The 14,834-nt window shown below is 41.2% G+C and overlaps 1 protein-coding gene across 1 annotated transcript in view; it reads left to right on the plus strand.

Moving 5' to 3' along the window:
* Window positions 1-14,039: 14,039 nt before the first annotated feature.
* Window positions 14,040-14,834, plus strand: part of Stag1 (STAG1 cohesin complex component) — a 360,527-nt gene continuing 359,732 nt past the window's right edge. Inside the window, exon 1 of the mRNA XM_046431592.2 lies at window positions 14,040-14,253. The gene's annotated coding sequence lies outside the window, so the exon portion shown is untranslated. The remainder of the gene's footprint in view (window positions 14,254-14,834) is intronic.

Here is a 14,834-nt window from a genome sequence, read left to right on the forward strand (position 1 = left end):
TGGGTCATCAATTTTTCATGCTTCTGGAACCCATTCACACTAACTGTTGGGGGTCTTGATATGGTTTTAGATCCTTAGTACTGGGAGGGTGTTTCCAAATATACTTCTCCCTTATCCAATCTGATGTTCCTTTCATTATTATTAAGCACTCTCAAAATTTAATTCTATACATTTTTTTCCCAGTTTATGCTGGCTGGGTATTAAAGATCTTTTGGGATATAGGTCCTTTCCTGAATGACAATATCCAGCATATTGAGACTTAACACTAGTTAAGGCCTACTGGAAAGAGAGAAACTGTGAGCAAATCTTGAGGGCAAAGAGGAGACACTTATTATTTTAATGGAGAGACATGTCTGAATCATCTCTGAGTAATGGGGGACCATTTCTGGAAATGTCCTCATCTGATGTGTCAAGCCCCATTCTTTCTCAACTAAGACCCTGCTCTTAGCTTAATATGCCTGTCTTGACTGGAGTTTAGCTCACTCTGACTGAATTCATTCTTTGGCTTATTCTGGACTCCTACTTCAGGAGATTTTTTTCGCTTCTTTTTTGTGAGGTACTAAGGAGTCACTTTGAGCTTTCAGTTGGAGATTAATCACTCTCAGCTTTTCATTAACTTATTTCCAGTACATTCATCCGGCTAAACAATAATCTTAGTCACCATGAGCTATCACAACAAAATGCCATAGACAGGGGCTGGGGCTGGGCTCAGTGGTGCAGCGCTTTCCTCACGCATATGAGGCACTGGGTTCAATCCTCAGCATCACTTAAAAATAAATACATTTTAAAAAAGATATTGTATCCATTTAAAACTAAAAAAAATATTTTTTAAAAATGCCATAGACAGGGCTGGGGTTGTAGCTCAATGGCAGAAGATCCTGGGTTCGATCCTCAGCACCACATAAAAGTAAATAAATAAAATAAAGGTATTGTGTCCAACTACAACTAAAAAATAAATATTAAAAAAAAAACCGCCTTAGACAGATTGCTTAACAAAGAGAAATTTTTCACAGTTTCAGAGGCTGGCTCATTTGGTTCCTGGTTAAGGTTCTTTTCCTGGCTTGAAGACCACCATCTTCTTGCTTTGTTCTCTCACATTCTTTCCTCAGTGTGTTCACAAAGAGACACAGCTCTCTTCCTCTTTCTGTATGGCCATGAATCCCATTATATTAGGGCTCACTGCTACAATCTAATTTAACCTGAATTATCTCCTAAAAGCCCTATATCCCAGTACAATCACATTTTTAGTCCAGAGAAATACCCAATTCCATTGTTCTTATAATTTTCATTTTCCCCATATATACCATTCCACTGGTGTACCAACCCCATTAACCATCCATAAAAATTTTAACACTTAGACTGTAACCTTGTGATAGGAGCCCTCAATGTCAGGTAGGCATCTAATGGTCATATGCAAAACCCCATCTTATTGCTTGCTCCTTCAGACCTTATTCTTGCCCTCAACAGTTATAGGTTGGGTTTCCTGGGAAGGTGACGACAAGACATGAACAGGTAGGGTATTTGGAGAGTGCCCTTTGGATTAAACGCTTGTAGAAGAGTGGGAAAGAAAACAGGATTGGGGAGAGAAATTGTGCAGGTCCCATAGGGAGTTTTGGAGGTTCAAATTGACTATTATAGTTGTCCCAAGTTGGCCAGTCTCTTATATTCCCACTTTGATCCCCAACTGCTATGTGGACCAGGCTGGGAGAGGACCTTAGCAAAGGTGACAGTCTGCAAATGCAACAGTTCTAAAGGCACCAAAGACTGGGTCAACAGCAGGCTCAATAGCTGGGACAAATCCTTACTCAGGGGGATCGTGGTAGCATATCACCATGTTCATGAAACATTTAAATCTCTTATTGTTTTTGTTTTCGTATCAGAGAGAAAACTTCCACTCCCATGAGGAAAAAAAAATGGTAAGAGCTCAGTCTCTTACTTTCTAGGGAAGTAGGAATAACTTCACTAACAGTTGAGATCAGGAGAAGGAACCAAATTTGAAACACTAAGCCCATTCTGGGCTTTTTGTTTCTGTCTCACTTTGTTTCTCTCTGTTTTTTTTTTTTTTCCCTCTTGTCTGTAGGATTTAACAAATTTTCTGTTTTATGTGGCAGAAGAAAAATCTATGAAGTTGTCCAGTTCTGCTTTTGACTGGGTGATATATCTGGTTGTGGGTAACAAGTACATTTGCTAAACCTTACCTCTTTGTTTAATTGGCTTTATGCAATGTAATTTTTTATAAATTTTATTTATTAAAAAAATTTCAAACATGATCAAAAGCAGAAAGAATAAATCAAGGAACTGCTTATATTTAATACCCAATTAAGTAAATATCAGGATTTTTAAATATTTATTTTTTAGTTTTAGGTGGACACAATATCTCTATTTTACATTTATGAGGTTCTGAGCATCGAGCCCAGTGCCTCATACATGCTAGGTGAGCACTCTGCCACTGAGCCACAACCCTAGCCCCCTTTATTTTATTTGTATGTGGTGCCGAGGATTGAACCCAGTGGCTTCCACATGTGAGGCGAGTGCTCTACCACTGAGAGGATTTTTTTTAAATATTTTTTTTATTTGTTGATGGACACAATACCTTTATTTTATTTGTTTATTTTTATGTGGTGCTGGGGATCGAACCCAGTGCCTCACACATGCTAGGCAAGTGCTCTACCACTGAGCAACAACCCCAGCCCAATATCAGGATTTTTATACAAGTCAATATTTTGATTTCTGTCAGATTTTTTTAAATCTTATTTTTCATTTGTTTCCATACTTGGGAATGGAGGAAAATTATATTATCTTAAATACAAACACAAAACAAAACACCCTGAGAAACTTCACATGAAATCTGGATTTGTGACAGCTCTTTGGGTGATTAAAAAAAAAAAAAAAAAAGGTCTGGCAACACTGGCTAGGGTGGCGACTATCAGCTGGCTCTGAGAAGCAGCTGCTGACTTTAGACTGGGTGTGAGCTCTCCTCTTTGAGATCTCAGTGTCCACCCCTCCCAGTGTGGAGGCCTAGTGCCAGTTCACCGTTCATCACAGAGCTTAAATTGTTGCTTTTATTATGTCTGTCCCTCTTCCCACTTTTGTATATTACCTCTCTGGCTTCTGAAGGCCCTAGCTTTGTAGACAGCTATTTTAGTTTACCTCAAGACCAGATCAGGTAATGCATAATCACAATGTCTAAGTGTTTGCAGCAGCTTTACTATAAGACAAAACTGGAATACAAATGTCCATCAGTAGGTACACTGACAAACTGTAGTATGATCATACAAAGGAGTACCACAGCAGTACTGGAAAGGAATGAATGTTTAATACAACATGGATGAAACTCAAAATAATTATATTGAGTAGAGAAACAATACAAAAAAGCAAAACCAAACCAAACCTAGTACATGTTGTACTTACTATTCCATTTTTTTTTTTAATTCTAGAAAATTCAATTAACCTATAATAACAGAAAGCAGGTCAGTGGACAGACAGCGGATGAGTGGTTGCCTGGGATGAATAAAGGAAGAGAAATGGTTTACAAAGGCCAATGAGGCAACTTTTAGAGATGATATATTTGTCATCTTGATTGTGGTAATGGTTTAATGGGTATACATACATGTTACAGCTCATCAAATTATAAACTTTAATTATATGTAATTTATTGTGTTAATCCTATATCCATAAAATTGCACCAAAAACAACAAAATAACAAATGTCTGTCATAAATGGCAATAGCTACTCAATATACGTCTACCTCAGTGTCATTGACAGAAGGTATTTATATTTAATTTTATTTATTGATTGTTTACATTGATTTAGAAGGAAAGGTCTGCAATTCTGATCCTGATAACTTGTAGTTATATTTTCTTTCCTAGGAACACTAAGATTAAAGAGAAAGCCTAAAAGCTTTTGGAAACAGATAACAGTGGTTGCCTCTGGGGAGAATTAAGAACAAGAGTAAAGAGATAGGCAAGTGTTTTAGTCATCTTTTTTTTTTTTTTTTTGCTGCTGTGACTAAAAGACCCAACAAGAACAATTAGAGGAGGAAAAGTTTATTTGGGGACTTACAGTTTCGGAGGTCTCAGTCCATAGACGGTCAGTTCCATTCCTCATGTATGTATACCTGTTAAACCATTACCATAGTCAAGATGAAGGCTCTCATAATCCAATCATTTCACCTCTAAGCCTTCTTGCACTGTCTCACAGGTTTGACCTTTTGGGGGACACCGAACATCTAAACCATAACAGCAAGTCACTTTTTATTGTTTCAATAGGTCATTCATATGCATGTGATATTTATAATAAAAGTTCTTTTTACAAAATAAACCTGGTTATAAAATAGATGCAGTGAAAGATCATAGGAAAATCATTTAGATATGTTTCCATAAAATATTTTACCCAGAGATGATTTATATTGGTGGGAAGGGTAAACATCTGATAATGATGAGGAATTAAGAAACTATTCATCTATTAAATCCAGGAAAACAGGTTGAACATTCCTGCTGTCAAGCTCAGAGAGGGTTGTTGGAATGCTTTTGTTGTAATTGTTCATCCTCTCATTTATCATACGGTACTCAGTAACAGATTTATTTTATTGTTTGTTAACACTTTTTAATCCAGGGCTAGGTAGAGTACTTGTTTATGAGGCCCTGAGTTCCATCCCCAGCACTGCAAGCAAGCAAACAACAAAAAAAATCAATTCATACTCCCATTCAGTTTCACTGAGTACTAGACAATGCCTTGGGGCTTCTGAATGAAAGTAGATTCAAACTTAGTTATACTGACCAACTAAACTTAATATTTCTTTTCTTTCTTTTTTTCTGTGATACTGGGGGTTGAACCCAGGTGCTGGGAGCCATTAGCCAAGTAGGTATGACAATTTCCTTGCCAGCGTACCCCATGTTGCAGTGACATTGAATGTACGTGACCTTGCTCAAGGACCAAGGCAGATTAGGGTGTTCCCGGTTTTAAGATAATCGTGTTTAGGGCGTTCCCAGTTTAGGTTCCAGGTTTAAGGTTTAAGATTATTCCTGCTGGGAATAGGGCGTATCCTGCTGCCTGAGTTCCCCTTGAGTTCTCACGGGATTCAGACAGTATATTTTGGAGATAGAAGCCCAGTGGAGGGGGATTTGGGCAGAGAACGTGGATTTGGGCAGAGAACGTGGATTTCCCCAGAATGTGATTGTAGACGGCTGGTGTGAGTTCGGGAATAAAGAGTTGCTGTTTGAATCTACAAGCTGTGTGGTGGCTCGTGATTGTGTGCCCAGCCAGACTGCGGCATTTGTGCCCAGCCAGACTGCAGCATTTGGCGGCCCGTGCGGGGAACTTCTGAAGCTTAAAGGTAAGTGAAATTTCTCACCCCTGAAGAAGAGCGAAAGAATGGGTGACCAATTCAAAAAACAATGTGTTCTTGTTTTGACTTATTTTGTTTTTATTTCAAGTTGCTTGTTCCTAGAACTTTCTCAGGCAAACTGGGGAAAATGGTTGACTCAAGGTTTGAAGTTGTTCACCTCCGAGCAAGAGAAATTGTTAGAGGAAGGAGGCACCCCAGTGAGACCAAGAACAATTAGGGCATATGTTGATACAATACAAAAATGTAGCCCATGGCTTTTTAAAGACGAGTTATTAAGTATATCAATGGGACCACCATGGTATCCTGTAGAAGGATTTTTCTTCAACAAGAAAGAGATGGCTAGTTCTGTTTGCTACACTTGTCTAAGATCTTGGTTTCTACAAAGTTCTGATTAATTTACAAAGCTAAAATGTTGAAACATCAACCACTCTTTACTTATTAAGTTACATAAGGTAATATATTTAAGCATGTGTGTTTTCATAAATTGGTGAATGGAAAAAAGGTTTAATATTGCTTTGGTCTGTGTCTTTGCTAAAACAAGGTTACTAAGAGTTAAGATTCTATCATGTGTAATTTATATACAAAGAGTATAAGAAGTTTCAGTTGGGTTTCAATTATAGTATTATAGTATCATAAAAAACATGAAAGTCTTTCATCTTATTAAAGTGGAGTAATTTGTCTAAATCAGAAATTTTATAAGAGTTGTTTCAGAATGTAAATTTATAAAAAGGGTTAACAGTTAAAAAAGAGATATAAAAAGATTCAAGATGTGGGAATATATTTTAATATAAAAGGTTAAAGGAAAAAGAAATGTTTCTAGATGAGATAATCTCTGTGTGGTAAAGTAAAAAGTTGTAAATGCCATTTAAAAAGATTTTGAGGAAACTAGACTTACTTTAAAAGCTTGAGAAAGGAAGAAAGAAGAAAAAGATATTTGTACATGGCAGATTGAGACAAAGCTTCTCAATGGAGTTAAAAAAAAAAAAAAAGCCTTTGGTTGAAGGGCAGCCATGTAAACTAACATTAAAGCGATTTAAACAAAATCTAAGCCTCGTTTAAAAGAGTGAAGTTGTAGGTGGTGAAAAAGTACATTTAAAAGTACAGTATAGATGATAATTAAAAGGCTTTAAAAGATTAAATTGAAGGTGGTTAAAATGCCTTCATGATGGAGGAAAGAAGCTTAGTTAATCTTAAAGGCATTGCTTAAAAAAAATGAGAAGATAATAGGATTCAAGTAAGGTATTTCAGGTAGAAAATGCAAAAAGCTAAGACAACTATTAGATACAGACATACTTATTAAAGCAAAAAGAGAGAATTGGAAAGGGGTATATATCCCCCAAAGATAAACTTAAAATAACCCTTTTTACTCTAAACTTTTTAAATTTGGATTCATCAGGACTTAGTGCTGCGGAAAGGCATATGTATCCAAAAATGTACATAAGCCTAAAGTACTTTGGAAAGATATTCTAACAGGACAATGGAAAGGTCCTGACCCAGTGATTGTCTGGAGTCGGGGGTCTGTTTGTGTTTTTCCACAGGGAGAACAGCAGCCCATTTGGATTCCAGAGAGATTAACTAAAACAGTTTCTACAGATCGAAAAGAAGATGATTTGACTCAAATCCATAACAGCTGATATCCAGAACTCCAGCTTGGCCATTCTTACATCTGCGACAGTGATTAACCAGGATGCTTTTTTCAATAGCTATTTTATTATTGCATTTTTCCACATCATAAGGTTCTATTTTTATTTTTTGAGCTCATACAAACCTAGGTTAATGTTTTTCTGATCAGTTTTATTTTTTGACTGTGGAGTTTTTAAACATTGCAATGGAGATTTCACCTAGGTAAAGCTACAAGGCCTTTACTATTTTCTTATGTGTTTTACGTTTGTGTACACTCTTGTGTTTTGTGTTGTATGTCTGTATGTGCGTATGTCCATATTTCTTATATGAGGAGCGCTCATGAAAAAATGGATCCGAATTATTATTATTTTTTTTATTCACGTGATTTAAATGGTTTAATTTAAATTAGGTAAACAGCTGTTAAGGATTGTTTTTAAAGGTGGTTAACAGATCTGTTTGTTTACTTTCACCTTTCCTTTTCATTATATTTAATAATTATTTTCAGGATAATGTCTCTTTAGCATCATTGCCAGAATTCCTATCTCCATCCCAGTGCCGGTGAAGAACTCAACAAGTAATGCTCAATCAAAGAGTCAACTTACTTTGGGGAGGAAACGGATTTTGGGAGGAAATGGACATATTGATAGATTCCTCTGCTTTGAACTGCTTGCAGAACTTGCCTGGACTATGTAACTATCGTTTGGTGCAGCGAATTGTGGTAATGCTAGCATATCTTTGCTGATGGTGTCACCAGTGATGCAATTTTTCCCAAAGAGCCGTCAATTGGCTTGGTGTCGTGGCATTTCTGTATCCTCCTCCCTTCTGCTAGTGATGGTCTAAAATTTGGGGGCCAATGGCTTATGCTGGACCGGTAGTCAGTGACGGGTATGATCCAATTGCAGTGGTATCAACCTAAGACAGGAGGCTGACGCCTAAAGGTCAGTTTTCCGATGACGGGTAAGAACCATATGTTGAATTGGACAACCTACCAGGCACGGTCCATAAGCCACATTAACCTCACTCCCCCACTGGCACCAAGGCCAAATTTGGGGGCCAACAGAGGTGAGGCAAAGAACCTCACCCCCCCACTGGTGCATAGACCTATCCACAAGTATGGCTGTATGCTGGACCGGTAGTCAGTGACGGGTATGATTCAATTGCAGTGGTATCAACCTAAGACAGGAGGCTGACGCCTAAAGGTCAGTTTTCCGATGACGGGTAAGAACCATATGTTGAATTGGACAACCTACCAGGCACGGTCCTTAAGCCACATTGCTTGTTGTTTAATTAATCAGAAGGGGGGAGATGCTGGGAGCCATTAGCCAAGTAGGTATGACAATTTCCTTGCCAGCGTACCCCATGTTGCAGTGACATTGAATGTACGTGACCTTGCTCAAGGACCAAGGCAGATTAGGGTGTTCCCGGTTTTAAGACAATCGTGTTTAGGGCGTTCCCAGTTTAGGTTCCAGGTTTAAGGTTTAAGATTATTCCTGCTGGGAATAGGGCGTATCCTGCTGCCTGAGTTCCCCTTGAGTTCTCACGGGATTCAGACAGTATATTTTGGAGATAGAAGCCCAGTGGAGGGGGATTTGGGCAGAGAACGTGGATTTGGGCAGAGAACGTGGATTTCCCCAGAATGTGATTGTAGACGGCTGGTGTGAGTTCGGGAATAAAGAGTTGCTGTTTGAATCTACAAGCTGTGTGGTGGCTCGTGATTGTGTGCCCAGCCAGACTGCGGCATTTGTGCCCAGCCAGACTGTGGCACCCAGGAGCAATCTACCTCTGAGCTACATCCCCAGCCCTTTTTAATTTTTATTTTGTGACAGGGCTATGCTAAACTGTCTGTTAGATTGGTTTCTCTGTGTGTATGGAAACAATGTCTTAGACATTTATTTGATCAAGGATGATTTCCAAAAGTGGGCCAGGCCTTTTGCAATGAGGTGGAAATTCCAAGGACACCAAGAAACTTGGACTAAAACTTGGACTAAGCAAATTGTTGTTCTACTGATACTTTAATCTCTACCTTAAATAACGTGTGGAAACCGTTAGTTTCTTCCCATGTTAGTTCCAGTCTTCTGCCTGTGGATTTATTTCCTTTTTTTTTTTTTTTTTAATATCTGAGTAGTTGTGGTCCTCTACATTTTTAGGGATAGAACTTTGTCTGCAACCATGTTATTGACTCTAAAAGGAAAGGTAATTTGGATACATCTTATTATAAACTTTGAGGCAGAATTGATTTGTCATTTTTGGAAGGAATTATGTTCTGAGTTAAAAAAAAAAAAAAGGAAAAAAATTCATGATTTAACCCAATTATGGACTGGTAGGGGACACCATGGCATATTACTGCCACCAACTGGCATCACATCTTAATTGCAAGAGTAGAAAAAGGAAAATAATTTCTGATTTTTTTTTTTTAATTTTAATATTTATTATTTTTTAGTTTTCGGCGGACACAACATCTTTGTTTGTATGTGGTGCTGAGGATCTGATTTTTAAAATATAAGCAACATCAAATTTCCTGTAACCAAGTGAAAAAATATTAAGTAAGAATACTTCATTTGGGAAATAAAAAAGAGGAAGTTGTCATGATCCCCAAAACACAGGGTTTGTGAAAGTGATAAAAGTGAAGGGATAAGGAAGTAGGGTCAGATGACAGAACACGTTTCTTTGGTCTAAATATTCAGTAGCTGCATCTGGAACTATATCTGCAAAAAAGTAGTGTAAAGGAAGAATAATTCATAAAAATATTTCTTTAAAATGCCTTTATGTGAAAAGAACATAACCATTATCATCATCAAAGTTGACTGAATCTTGGGCTGGGATTGTGGCTCAGTAGTAGAGCGCTTGCCTGACATGTGTGAGGCACTGGGTTCGATTCTCAGCACCACATATAAATAAATGAATAAAATAAATGTCTATTAAAAACTAAAGAATATTTTTAAAAAGTTGATTGAATCTCTTAATTTTAAGCAGAACTGAATTGTTTTGTGAGCTAACATTATCTAGAGAGGAAAAAGGCAAAAGTTTTCAAGGAATCATACTCTCTATAGAGTCACAAACTAGTTCTTTGTGTTATAAAACAAAGTTCCTCATGTTATTGGTTAATTAGATCGAATACATTGTTAGACACATTATGATTTGGTATATATGCAAGGAAAATATCAAAGGCAATTTAAGACAATAGTATATAAAAAGTCTTTTTAAAATAAACCATAGAAACTCCTCTTCAATGTCTACCAATTTCATAGAATATGGAATGCATTTTTCTGTTTGTAATTTTAAATGTCAACTTTGGATGAGGTGGGCCAAGAGACTGAGTTGAAATAAAGGTCTAATGGCATGTATTTTAAAAGGCATATCCTTCTTTTTGATATTTCAAGCATATCTATGACCTGTTAATGAAAAAAGCCGTGTTTGAAAATTTTTGCCAAGGGATTTGGAATCTTAAGAAATTCTTAAAAGCAGAGGCTTCTGGGAAATATGTAATCCTGCAATGAATTCATCATGTTATGGAATCTCTATTACTTTACCAAATAGCTAAAGGATGAATGAATCTGCCTTTTGCTTACATTTATGATTGATCAGACCAAATCAGCTGGTATGAAGAATTTGTGACAAAACAGAGATAAACTGGAAAAAACATCAAGGCATTCCTTGAATGACATTACGTATTTTAAACATTTTTTTTTTAAGAGAGAGGTAGAGAGAGAGAGAATTTTTAATATTTATTTTTTAGTTATCGGCGGGCACAACATCTTTGTTTGTATGTGGTGCTGAGGATCGAATCCAGGCCACAAGCATGCCAGGTGAGCGTGCAACCGCTTGAGCCACATCCCCAGCCCTTGAGTTCCATTCTTAACTATATTCAGACAAAGTGGTGGTAGATGAGATTAAAAGCATGCTTGAGCCACATCCCCAGACCCCACATTACGTATTTTAGATGATAGTTTATAATCCATAAGAAACTACAGAGACCTTTTGTTTAAGTATACAATATTGCTTTTTTTTTTTTTTTTAAAGGGAGGAAAATGAAGGATCTGAACTGTTCAGGTAACTATTACAACAGTGGTGTAAGGCAATGGGAAGAGATAGGGAGTGAAGGGCTTTGATGAAGATGGCTGCAGAAAAAAAGCAAGGGATCTGAATGAATTAGGATATGATGGGACTCAGGTTAAAAAAAAAGTCAAGTATGACCTTATAATTTAGAACCTGGGGATTACGTAATTATTTACAAACACCAGTTCAATTTGTGTGAGGGCAAAATAAAGAACATGTTAGGTTTCTACATACTTAGAAAGTTGACTATTTATGCTCTTGGATAATTTTTAAATATTTTTTTTTTAAAGTGCTAGGCTGGGAATATAGCTCAGTGGTATAGCACATGCCTCAAGAGGCCCTGCCTGCATGAGATGAGGGGTAAAGGGCTGAGGGGGAGGAGAGAAGCTAAAAAATACTTAGCAAAATATTATCACTGTAATAACACAAATGGATTTTTTTGATGGTGGTGGTAGGTGGGGACTGAACCCAGGGCCTCACACATGCTAGGCAAATACTCTACTGAGCTCTATACCCCTGGCCTGTTCATTTTTAATTTTTGGACAGGGTCTCCCTAAGTCGCCCAAGGTTGGCCTTGAATTTGTGATCCTCCTGCCTCAGCTTCTGGAGAAACTACCATTATAGGTGTGTACCACCATACCTGGCTACAGATGACATTTTAATATATTAAATAGTTTAATACTCAACAATCCTATTGCTATTTCCATCTTACAGATGAAGAAACTGAGACACAGAGATCTGCCCAAAGTCATACAGCTTTCCAGAACAGTCTGGTTCCAGAGTCCATGTTCTTAATCACTGCACTATGCTGAAATCGCAATGTTATTAGGAGATTAGAATGTTCAAATAAGAGAAATAAAATGTTAGTTTGTTTATTTTTCCAGTATTGATGATTGAATCCAGGGGTGTTCTACTGCAGAACTATATCCCCAGCCCTTCTTTCATTCCTCTGCTTTTGAGGCAGGGTCTTACTACATTGTTGAACCTGGCCTAAAACTTGTTATTCTCCTTCTTCACCCTTCCAGTAGCTGGTATTACAGGCAGGTAACACTGAGCCTGTCTTAGAGAATTAATTATTTTAAATGCTTAATTTTGCAATGGAGCTTCCTGGAAAGTACCTGTGAGGAAAAGGTAGGAAGATTAAAAAAATAATTTTGGGGAGACTTTCAAGAGAAAGAATGTATTACGTAACAGAGAGCTAGGGGTTGAACTACAGGATGGAAGACTGAAGTGAAGTTAGAAAAGGAATCAGAGACCAGTAAATCAGGTAAGTATAGATCCAGGGATTGAGAAGTGTTAACTGTGAAGGAAGGTTGATAGTAACTGGAGGGAACAGACAGCACTGTTTTTTGTTTTTTTTCCTTTAAGACAATGGAAACTTGAAAAACAGAAGGAAGAAGCCAGAGAATAAAATACTGAATACTGAGGATGTAACACTATAGGAAAATAGTAATGGAACAAGGAACTTGAAAAGCAGGACACACATCATTACACATCATTTAGGCAGGATAGGCTGTGGAGAGACGGGCAGAGGGAATGCCTTAATTTGCTGAGAAATTTTGAGATCCTGGTCGGGATCATGGTTACAGATGTCTGAAGATGGAGAGAATGTCAACCCATTGTTGGAATTGCACAGCTTTGAGCCCAGGAAACTAGACGAAGTCATCTATTTAGCCTGGTTTGGGACTGGCACTTTTAACAAGGAAAGCTAGAAACAGGCTTTGCAGAGTAACAATAGGAAGTCAACCAGAGACTAGTAAATATGTATCTATAAATAGTGTTATCTAAAAATCTATGCAAGTCCAGTCACAAATTCATACCCGACTTCCTTCAGTGAAAAGCCACCACACACCACCTTCCAACGCCTAACAGAAACCAGGAACAAGGATGATAACTAGAGATTAGCCCTCAAGAATATAATGGAGTTGAGCGAGTATAAGGTAATACTGGAAACAGAGCAGGCTATTCTGATGGAGAATTGAGTCACAAATGGGCTGATGACCTGGGAGAGTAAGGATTCGCTTTTGTTGTAAAAAGTTGGAAGCAGGTGAAAGGTAGAAGCCATGGTCAGGGATAGGCAGGTAGAGAGCAAGGGAAGCTGTGGGGTCCAACAAAACAGCTGGGTCAAGATTTCACGGTAGTGACTTTGTCCCTAGCCCACTGGAGGGCTAAGAGTCTCACGTCCATTTCAGAACCACTGACAATACTACTAGGTTGCAGTAGGAGAAACCGAATTCCAAAGCTGAGTCTCTATTTTCCCAGTCTAGCTGCATTCCCGGCTCACTAACTAGCCAATGCTGCCGCCTTATGCAAAGCCGGCACCACGGAGAGACTGCTACACAGAGGCAGGACGACGCCAATCGGCCTGGAGCGGGCAGTGTTCCGTCCAGAGCCGTGGCGAGGGAGGTCCCAAACAGTTCTGGGAACCTACTCCCCTAGGCTCGAGGAAAGCACCTCCCCAACAATAAATCGCTAATACAAAGCAAAGCTTGGAGTTCTCCTTAAGACCGGGAGGGGCTGGAGCAGGGCTCCGAGCGACCGCTCCCTCCCGTTTCCGCAGCAGGCCTGGCGGGCAGCGGGAAACTGGAGCAGAGGGAGGGAAGAGCTAGCCCCCGACCTGGGGAGGGGCCTGGGTGAAGAAACGGGGGCGGGTTCCTTCCCAGGTCTCCGAGCAGCTCTAAAAATGGCGGGTGGCAGCTCTGCGAGTGGGACGCGCAGGCGCCAGTGTTCGTCCTTCCGCCCGCCGCGGGTGGCCCACGAACAGTCCACAGCAGCCTCATCCAGAGCTCTCCGCCGCTCGCAATTGGCGGAGCTGGGCAAGCGCTCCATGCGGGGGCGGAGCCGCCACGCAGCGGCCACGTTTCCCGCCCCGCTGGTGCGCGTGCGCGCAATCCCCTCAGGAAAGCGTTTGCGCGCGCCCCCGCCGCGGCCCCCAGCTCGCGCCTCAGCTCCCTCCCCTTTCCGGGCAGGCCAGTCCCGTCAGCAAGGCAGTGAGCACCGCGGCCAGCAGAGGGCGGTCCGGACCCAAGTCTGCAGCGGCGCCATTGGCGTGTGGAAAATGCCACCAGATGGCGGGTTAGGATTGCAGCTCCGTTGAAGGCGCGGCCCCCGCTCCCGAACCCCCGGCGACCACCCCATAACAACCCCCCCACATCGGGAATAACACACCGGAGACTTTTGGGGGGAAACTAGGTCGACGGCCGGCAGCGCCCGGATGGGCAGCTGAGGTGAGTGCGGGCGGCGGCGACGGCGGCGGGGGGCGGGAAAGAGGGGGAATGCGGCGGCAGCGGCGCGGGGGCTGGAAGCGCCGATCCAAGATGGAGGCCGGGAGAGAGCTAGAGAGCGCGAGCGGGGAGCGGGCGGGCCGGGCGCGGGCCCCGCGCGGGGGAGGGAGGCCGCGCGGGCCTGTGCGGGGCGCAGCGGTCGCGGGCCGTCCGAGCTCCCGGGGAGGCGGCTGTGGGTGCGGCGGACACCCCAGCGCTCCCGTCTCTGCCCACCCCTCCCGCTGGCCCCGAAAATTGTGCCCCCGCCCGCCCGGGCACTACGGCGACAGGCGCGGAAGCCTTTGTGGCGCGCTCGGGCCCGCCGCCAAGCCCGCCCTCCGCCCCCCCGCCCAGGCTCTCGGGACTCGCCCGCGCCCGGCGGGGCCGGGCCGAGGCGGGCTGGCGCGAATGCCTTCCGCCGCCCTGCGTTTCTGCGGTGTTTTAGCGGCGGCGGCGTCACATGACGACGAGCTCGCCTCCGCGGAGGGGCCTGGGGGTCGCTCGGCGTGGCGGCTGGCCCAGGCCTCTTGTTGGCGGGGTGGGGC

The sequence above is a fragment of the Marmota monax genome, unplaced genomic scaffold, assembly GCF_021218885.2.
Source record: "Marmota monax isolate L192 unplaced genomic scaffold, Marmota_monax_Labrador192_F-V1.1 WCK01_AAM20220418_F8-fsc00022, whole genome shotgun sequence".
Taxonomy (NCBI): domain Eukaryota; kingdom Metazoa; phylum Chordata; class Mammalia; order Rodentia; family Sciuridae; genus Marmota; species Marmota monax.